Source organism: Larus michahellis, chromosome 6 (genome assembly GCF_964199755.1).
Source record: "Larus michahellis chromosome 6, bLarMic1.1, whole genome shotgun sequence".
Lineage (NCBI taxonomy): Eukaryota > Metazoa > Chordata > Aves > Charadriiformes > Laridae > Larus > Larus michahellis.
In genome coordinates, this window is record NC_133901.1 from 15,482,847 (window position 1) to 15,490,722 (window position 7,876).

The window sequence follows — 7,876 nt, forward strand, 5'->3', positions numbered from 1 at the left end:
GAGCCGGACCCACAGATGAGCCTCGTCGCCAGTCTGTCCGCACCCCTTGCCGGCCCGAAACCCGCCGTGCTGGGACCGGGAGGGTGCAGCCCATGGGGTGCGTGGTGGAGCGGAGCACCCTGCACCGCGGTCCCAAATCCCGGGAGGAGCTGCCACCGGCGCCCGGAGACATCCGAACGCCATCAGTGCCTCCATCTCACAGTCAAACAGCCCCTGAAACCTGGGCAGCTGCTGCGCGCGTGTCTGGGGATGCTCTGCACCGAGCGGGGCTGCCAGAGCTCCCCCTCCCCACAAAGCCTCTCGTGGGGCAGCCCCCAAATTAGGGCTCTACCAGGATCACAACTAAGTGGAGCTTAATCTCTCTCTAGAGAGCACTGCAGAGGCGAGGCACCACTGGCTCTCCATCCCTCCTCATCCCTCCGCTGGGGACGGCACCCACCGGCATGGCCATCACCCAAATCCAGGGGTCCTGAACGGTCCCGCGAGGGATGCGGGAGGTGCAAACCATCCCATCTCCCCTGCCGGGCTCAGCCCCTCCTGCTGCTCCCACGGCCTCGGGGACACCCGCCAGCGTCGGGGCTGGGAGCAGCCATCTCACCGGGACCCCACGCCGTGTCTGCGGCATCCCGGGCCCGTCCGGAGGAGAGGTGGGCGTGCTGGAAGGGACGCTGGCACGGAGCGGAGCGTGGCTGCTGGCAGGGCCCTGCCTCCCGGCAGGTTGGCGCAGGGTAAGGCGGCCCAAATGAGAATCAGAGCCGCCACATTTCCCAGGGCCGCACACATGTGTCAAGTTAAGCGTGGCTTTGGGAGCTGGCAGCGCTGCCCCGAGCAGGGGACTCGCGCAAGCGGCCAGATTTTGGGAAGTCTCCCGCCGACGCCAGCCTCGGTGCTGCGAGGGTCCGGGCAGCCCACGTGACCCCTCCTGGGGAGGGAAGGAAAGTCCTGCCGGGGATGCCGGGACGACTGGTTTTTCCAAAGGGGACGCAGCCCCTTTGAGCGCTTCCTTGGCCAAAAAGCTGGTCGGTAGGGCTATCTCCAGACTTAAGGACACAGCCGTGGGTGTCCCCTCCAGAAGCAGAGGGATCTGGGGACTTCCAGGCAGGAGGTGGAGGAATCAATGCCCCCGTCGATGAGCATGGAGGACATGCCAGACCCGTGGGCTCGGGCTGTTTTTCAGCCACATGCTGTTAATGAATGGTCTCCTGGTGAGGACAGGGATGTTGATGGTCCTCAAGGATTTTCTCCACCTTTGCTCTGAGGAGGGAGCCTGGCATGGCAGAAGATGGTGGAGAGGCTTGGGCAGTGCCCGGTGCTTTTCTCCCTCCCCAGCAGGACCTGCCCAGGGAACCGAGCTGGGATGGGAAACAAGGACAGGGGCCCATCACTGCCCGCTGTCACGTTGGGTCCGGGACCTGCTCTGTGTCCCAACGACAGTCGGAAGTGGTCTGCAAAATTGTTCCTAAGCGCACAGGCACACATTCCTATGCGCACAAGCAAGCGCGAGAGGATGAAATAAAAGAGACAAACAGCGAGACGTTTGCCTAATTCACATGGGTCGTAAATAAAACCATGTGTAGGCTCCAAACAAAACGATCCTTGGATTTCCACCAAAAAGGTTTGGCCGTCCCTGGGTTAGAAAAGGTTGAGAAACCCATCTGTAGACAATACATTTCAAGCAGAGCTTCCATGCAGAGGACAGTGCGAAGAGGGCACCTAATCAACGCCAGGGACAGCCTGGACCCTGCACACAGGGTAATGTTCCTGCTCTTCCCAGACTGTAACTCATTCCTTATTATTTGCAGACACAAAGACATGTTTCAGGGCTTGTTATGCCCTATTCATTTCAGTCTTTATTCCTGACATCTGCAAAGGCTTTCGCCCTTGAAACGCAGTGCGCACACAGGCACCGGCCGTGGCCAAGCTTTGAGGGACCCTATAACATAATGCACAGACAACGGCAGCGCTGCCCATCTCACGGGTGTCCCCAGCCCGGGCTCCGGTCATGTCCATCCTCCCGCCTGCGCCGGCAGGGCCAGAGGAGCCGGCCGAAGCCAGCTGGCCACCAGGCAGGTGTGGCCACAAACATCCACGGGGATGGAGGCGGCGTGAACGATGAGCGCACGGAGGCAGTTCACCTGCATGAGCAGCAGGGTCAGGTCAGCCCTTTGGGGTCAGCTATGAAGAGGACGGGGGAAAACTGTTCTCAGAGCAACACCCCAGATCCCAGTTCAGGTTGGACACCGGGAACACCACCTTCCCCGGGATGGTGGGATGGGGAGGGACAGGGTCTCCATCCTCAGCCATTTCCGAGGCACCTCTGTCATCAGCTCTGCCCTTTCTCCTGGGCTGAAAATCTTCCCCATCTTTCCTGGAGCAACTTCAGCTCCCTGAGCCCAAGCCACCGACATAAACTGGAGTTCCCACAAGAAATCTCCGCACCAGGAAACCTGTCAGCGTCGTACAAGAAGGGTAAACGTCTTTAACCCCATCGCCTTTCTAAAACTTAATTCCCAGAAATTTTTGAGTGGTTCTGCCAGGAAAAGTTCTGTCGAAGGACTGGGAGGATTGCAAAAGGCACCATTTTTAGGAAAGCCACCAAAAAAAAGCACAAAGCCGCCCCCAACGCTGCAAATCCTGCTGCCAGTTACCAGGCGCGGAGCTGCCTTCGGGAGCAATCCCTGCCGGGCGGCGGTGAACCACCAGCATCGCTCCCATCCTCTGTGGCCACGCACCCGCACGCCTCCCCCGGCGCTACCAGCCCCACGGCCCCGCGGAATGAAGGAGCCGGGAGCAGCTGGCCCGGCAGGGCTTCCCCGGCCTTGGTCACGGGCAGCCAGCAGGGTTGGTGACCTGCAGCCCAGGTCCCTTTCCCAGGCAGCCGGGAGCGAGCCGAGCATCCTGCCCCGCATTTGGAGGACACATGGCAGGCGGGCTAGCAGGCTTTGAAAGGGCTCCAAAAAGGAATCACTAAACTTTCGCCAGCACAAGCAAAAAGACAGGCTTTAAGACAACGCTTCTGCACCAGAGCTCCTCAGGACGGGGTTAGGCAGCGCCCAGCAGCTACATCGCCCCGGCACGTGACAAACAGTCCTTTACTGCTGCCTGTCCCACAGTGACAATGGCTTTTTTCTTTTTGGCACCTCTCCTCAGCATGCCCAAACCTCTTGCAAGGGGTCGAGCCGCCTCCCCACACCCGCAGGACAGCCAGACTTTCTCTGCGATCACCCCTTTCCAGCATGGTTTCTCCATACGGATGGAGGGCATCAAACCCAAGCAACCACGCTGGAAGTTGCCACACTGGAAGAAAGGGATGACATCCAGAGGGACCTGGACAGGCTGGGGAGGAGGGCCCACACAAACCTCATGAAGTTCAACCAGGCCAAGTGCAAGGTCCTGTACGTGGGTTGGGACAATCCCAAGCACAAATCCAGGCTGGGCGGAGAATGGACTGAGAGCAGCCCTGAGGAGAAGGACTTGTGGGTGTTGGTGGATGAGAAGCTCAACACGAGCCGGCAACGTGCGCTGGCAGCCCAGACCCCCCCCCTCCACAGCCTGGGCTGCATCCGCAGCAGCGTGGGCAGCAGGGCGAGGGGGGGGATTCTGCCCCTCTGCTCCGCTCGGGGGAGACCCCCCTGCAGTGCTGCCTCCAGCGCTGGGGCACCAACAGCAGAAGGACACGGAGCTGTTGGAGCGGGGCCAGAGGAGGCCCCGGAGATGCTGGGAGGGCTGGAGCCCCTCTGCTGGGAGGACAGGCTGAGAGAGCTGGGGGGGTTCAGCCTGGAGAAGAGAAGGCTCCGGGGAGACCTTCCAGCCCCTTCCAGTCCCTAAAGGGGCACCAGGAGAGCTGGGGAGGGACTCTGGATCAGGGAGGGGAGCCATGGGACGAGGGGGAACAGTTTTACACTGAAGGAGGGGAGATTTAGATGAGATGTGAGGATGCAATTCTTTGCTGTGAGTGTGATGAGCCCCTGGCCCAGGCTGCCCAGAGAAGCTGTGGCTGCCCCATCCCTGGAGGGGTTCAAGGTCAGGTTGGACGGGGCTGGGAGCAACCTGGGCTGGTGGGAGGTGTCCCTGCCCAGGGCAGGAGGTGGCACTGGATTATCTTTAAGGTCCCTTCCAACTCTAACCATTCTGTGATTCTATAATTCTATAACCACGAGCATGAAAATCATGGAAATGGTGCTCCGGGTATTTTCTGTAGGTCTTAGACGGAGGCAAAAGCCTATCAGGGGGGCTAACGTGTTGAGTGACACTGGGACTCCCTGCTCCACCTGCCACGTGAAAGCCCCACTCGCCTTCGAGCTCAGCTAAGATCTCTCTGCAAAGGGAATAAACAGAGCCCCTAAGGCCAAGAGGAAGGAGGCGACGTTCCCATTTCACGCTTACTGCTGGAAAGCCCCCGGGGGCCCGTGCCCACCCCAGCCTGCTCCCAGCTCTCTGCTTCTTCAGCGCCGGCACTCGCCCCAAGATGCCGGGGGTTTGCAGAGCACGTGCTTACAAGAGGAGAGGGGAGAAAGGGAAGGGGTTTGCAAATGTCTGAGCCCTCCTCTGCTGGGAGTAGCAGTTCACCAGGCTGAATATGCAAACCTGAGGGCTCTCGGGGGGGAACTGTAAGCGTGGCCGCCCACACCCTGTGCCAAGTGCCACATCTCTCTGAGCAGCCTGAGCCCCGGGGTTGGCTCTGGGCCGGGGGCAGCCACTCCCCATGCGGCAGAATCTCCCTTGGCAGCTCTGCGGGAAACCCTCCGCCTTTGCCTCCCAGCCCTTTGATCCAGGCAGTGACCGCACGCTCCAGCTCACAGCAGACGGATGGTGGTAAACGGCAGAAAAAGCCACGGCAGGGAAGCCTGGGGACCTACCCCCACACGCCTGGGCCCGTCAAGGATAGAAAAGGGGACACACGACGCTGCTTGGACCAGAAATGATCCTGTGGCTTCCTGGCTAGGACCCGGCCAGCACCTTCTCTCCCAGCTGCAGCCCACCTCAGGCCGCCTGGGGCAGCAGGAAAAGGTGTGGGCATCACCAGCCCTCTCTGCCCCCAGCGCGGGCAGCGAATCCCTTGCCTGCCGTCAGGGCTGGGGTCAGGTCCTGCCTCCTGCCAGGCTGCGCTGCCCGGAGCACGGGCAGGCTGAGCGCCCCGCAGCCAGAAAACCTCTTGTCCCACGACAAAGAGAATCACGGGCCAATTTTATCGCTCACCCGCATGACAACGTAGAGCTCTCATTATTGTATTAGCTATGATTCGGGCTCTGGAGGAGCCGGCGGGAGCGGGAGGGCGGCAGAGCGGGCAGCGGGCTCCCCAGGCTCCCCGGGCACCAAGGCGGGAGCGCAGGCAGCCACACTCGCTCTGCCCACCCGCCGCCGGCAGCCGAGCGGCTCCATCTCCTCCGACATCCGGGGAGGGAAAGCAACAAAGGCAGAGAACAATTGCTATTGTTTTCCAAGACTTACTTTCGGGCCAGTCTCTCCAGCGCGGTGCTGCTGCCCAGCCACTCCGGCTGCGGCACGGCCGCCCCGCTGCGCTCGGAGCTGTGCAGACGCCGGTGGGGACACGGCCCCCCGTCCCCAGATGCCTGCCACCCAACCATCAGAGCGCACTCCCCGCTAACACGGAGAGGGATGGAGCCGGTGTGGTTACCCCACGCACCACAGCTCTGCTCCCACTCTGCTCTCCCCCTCCACCCAGCACTGTCGGGCATCCCCGAGACACTCAGGCACACCGACAGCCATCTTCCCGTAACCCACAGCAGGGAAAGGGCAATCCCAGCCCACGGCGCAAAGCGTTAGGGAAGGAGAAGAAGGGAGCAGGCTGTCTCAGGGAACCTGGCTCGCCCTCCCCTTCGCCAGTCCCCTGCAGTCCACGGGATTAGAGCTAGCAGGGGACAGGCGGGGGTGGCATCGCCCTGGGCTGATCGGCCTCCTTGGGTCCCGCTGGGGGAGCGGAAGGGTATCTACAGGAGAAGGTGGGTGTCTACAGAAGAAGGTATCTAACACAAGTCTTGTTTGATGGGAATTGTAATTAATTGGTAAAATAAATCAGATGGCCCCTGGTTACTGACTGGGTGTTAAAAGGACGGATGTTGAAGAGCATCAAACACAAGCGAGGATGGTTTGGACAAGCGGCTTCAGCATCAGTACTGATGTTTTCATAAAACCATGTTTCATACAGAGCCCAAAGACCTTAATAAGGCACTCAAACACAAGCACTCCCGCCAAGGCCTGGGCTCCACGGGAGAAGATCTTGAGTCAAAGCAGAATCTGGCCAAGGACATAACAACCTCTAATTGCCGCTCCAGCCAAAGTGGATTTGAAGACACCTGCCCTTCGGGCATCCCTCCTTCATTGCAAGAAGGGCTGCCGTTAACCAAGCTCAGAGGGATTGATGCGCCGACTGTCCCGGCAGAGGAAGATGAAGATCCTGGTGAAGCAGCACCCCGGGAGAGGAGCCCGGGCAAACGCGTCGCAGGCAGGCTCAGCAAAGAAACCCCGATTCACCTAACATCATCGTGCCTGCCCAAATCTGGGTTCAATTTGCCAAATCGTTTTGGCATGGGAAAACCTGTTTTGGGTCAAAACTCCCAACCCACCCGTGGGCGGTGAGCCTCCCCGTGCTGGGCCCAGCACCCAAGCGCGTGGGTGTCCCCCACCCCCCAGCATGTTGCATCCTGCGTCTCTGCCACTTTGAACCCACCTCCGGCATCACCCTGCCGCCCCCAAAGGGGGTGCGCGCTCGCCTTTGCTCCGCAGCCCTGTCCCAGGGCACCTCCCCCCTGTGGGCCACCCTGGCACCCCCGCTGGCCAGGGCAACAGCAGCACGGAGCCACAGCCTCTCCCCCCCACCATCCTGACTCCTGCCCACACCCCCCAGTGAAAGGTAGCGAAGTGCCCCCGGAGAGCCCTGCCCCGGGGAGCCGGGGCCAGCTGGTGCCCCACGCGCGGTGGAAGGGGACTCGGCCCAGGACTTGGCTCCTCTCCCCCCACGCCCTTCAGGAAGGACATGACTAGACAGACCTGCTCCAAGTCGCTCCCCGAGAGCTCACGCACATGCCGCTAACACCAGCGGCTGCCCTGTAATAACCCACCCTCCGTATCATTACCATTAATTATATATTAACATACCCCATAATCTTAACCGTGGCTAAGTCGCATCGCGGGGTGGTGCGAGCCGCTTTAAAAAGCCACCTGGCTGGTTCTCCTCTGGCTCCCCCACCACCCGCCTGGGAGAGGGGCTGGCAGCCGAGGATCCAGCTGCCTTTGCTGGACGGGCAGAAGATCACCAGGGGATCAGACCAGTGCCTTCCCCCGTGACCAGAGTCACAGGGAAGGCACTGGTCTCCCAGCCGTGCTCCTGGGGGACCACGAGAGCATCAAGCACACAATGCAGGACCACCAAGCGTTAAGTGGCTTGAGCAATTCCATCCGCAGTGCCGGGCTTCATCGCTGCAGCACCAGGGAAGCCTCGCACAGCTGTTGCTGTCTGAGTGACACCAACGGTGCTTTTGGCGCACGTGGGACCTGGCTGCACAAGAGGCGACACCGGGAGCCCTCGCTGGGGCTGGTGCAGGGGCTCGGCCACCTTGTTGTTCAGGCAGCACATGCGGAGGGCAGCTCAGCCAAACCGGACCATCAGGTGCCAGAGGAATTCTCCAGATTCCTGCACCTTCCCCTTCCCTCTGCCACCCCCAAACCACCCCGCCAGCTGGCAGCAAGACCCTCAGCATCCCTCACCTCAAACTCCTCCCAGCCCCTCAGCTTTGCTGAAGGGCAGTGAGATTTTCTTCTTCCACCAAGTCAGGGCAATTTGGGAGAGACGCAACATGGGGCAGGTAACCAGCGCCACGTCTCGCCCGGGGACGTTCCACGCTCATACCTCCAG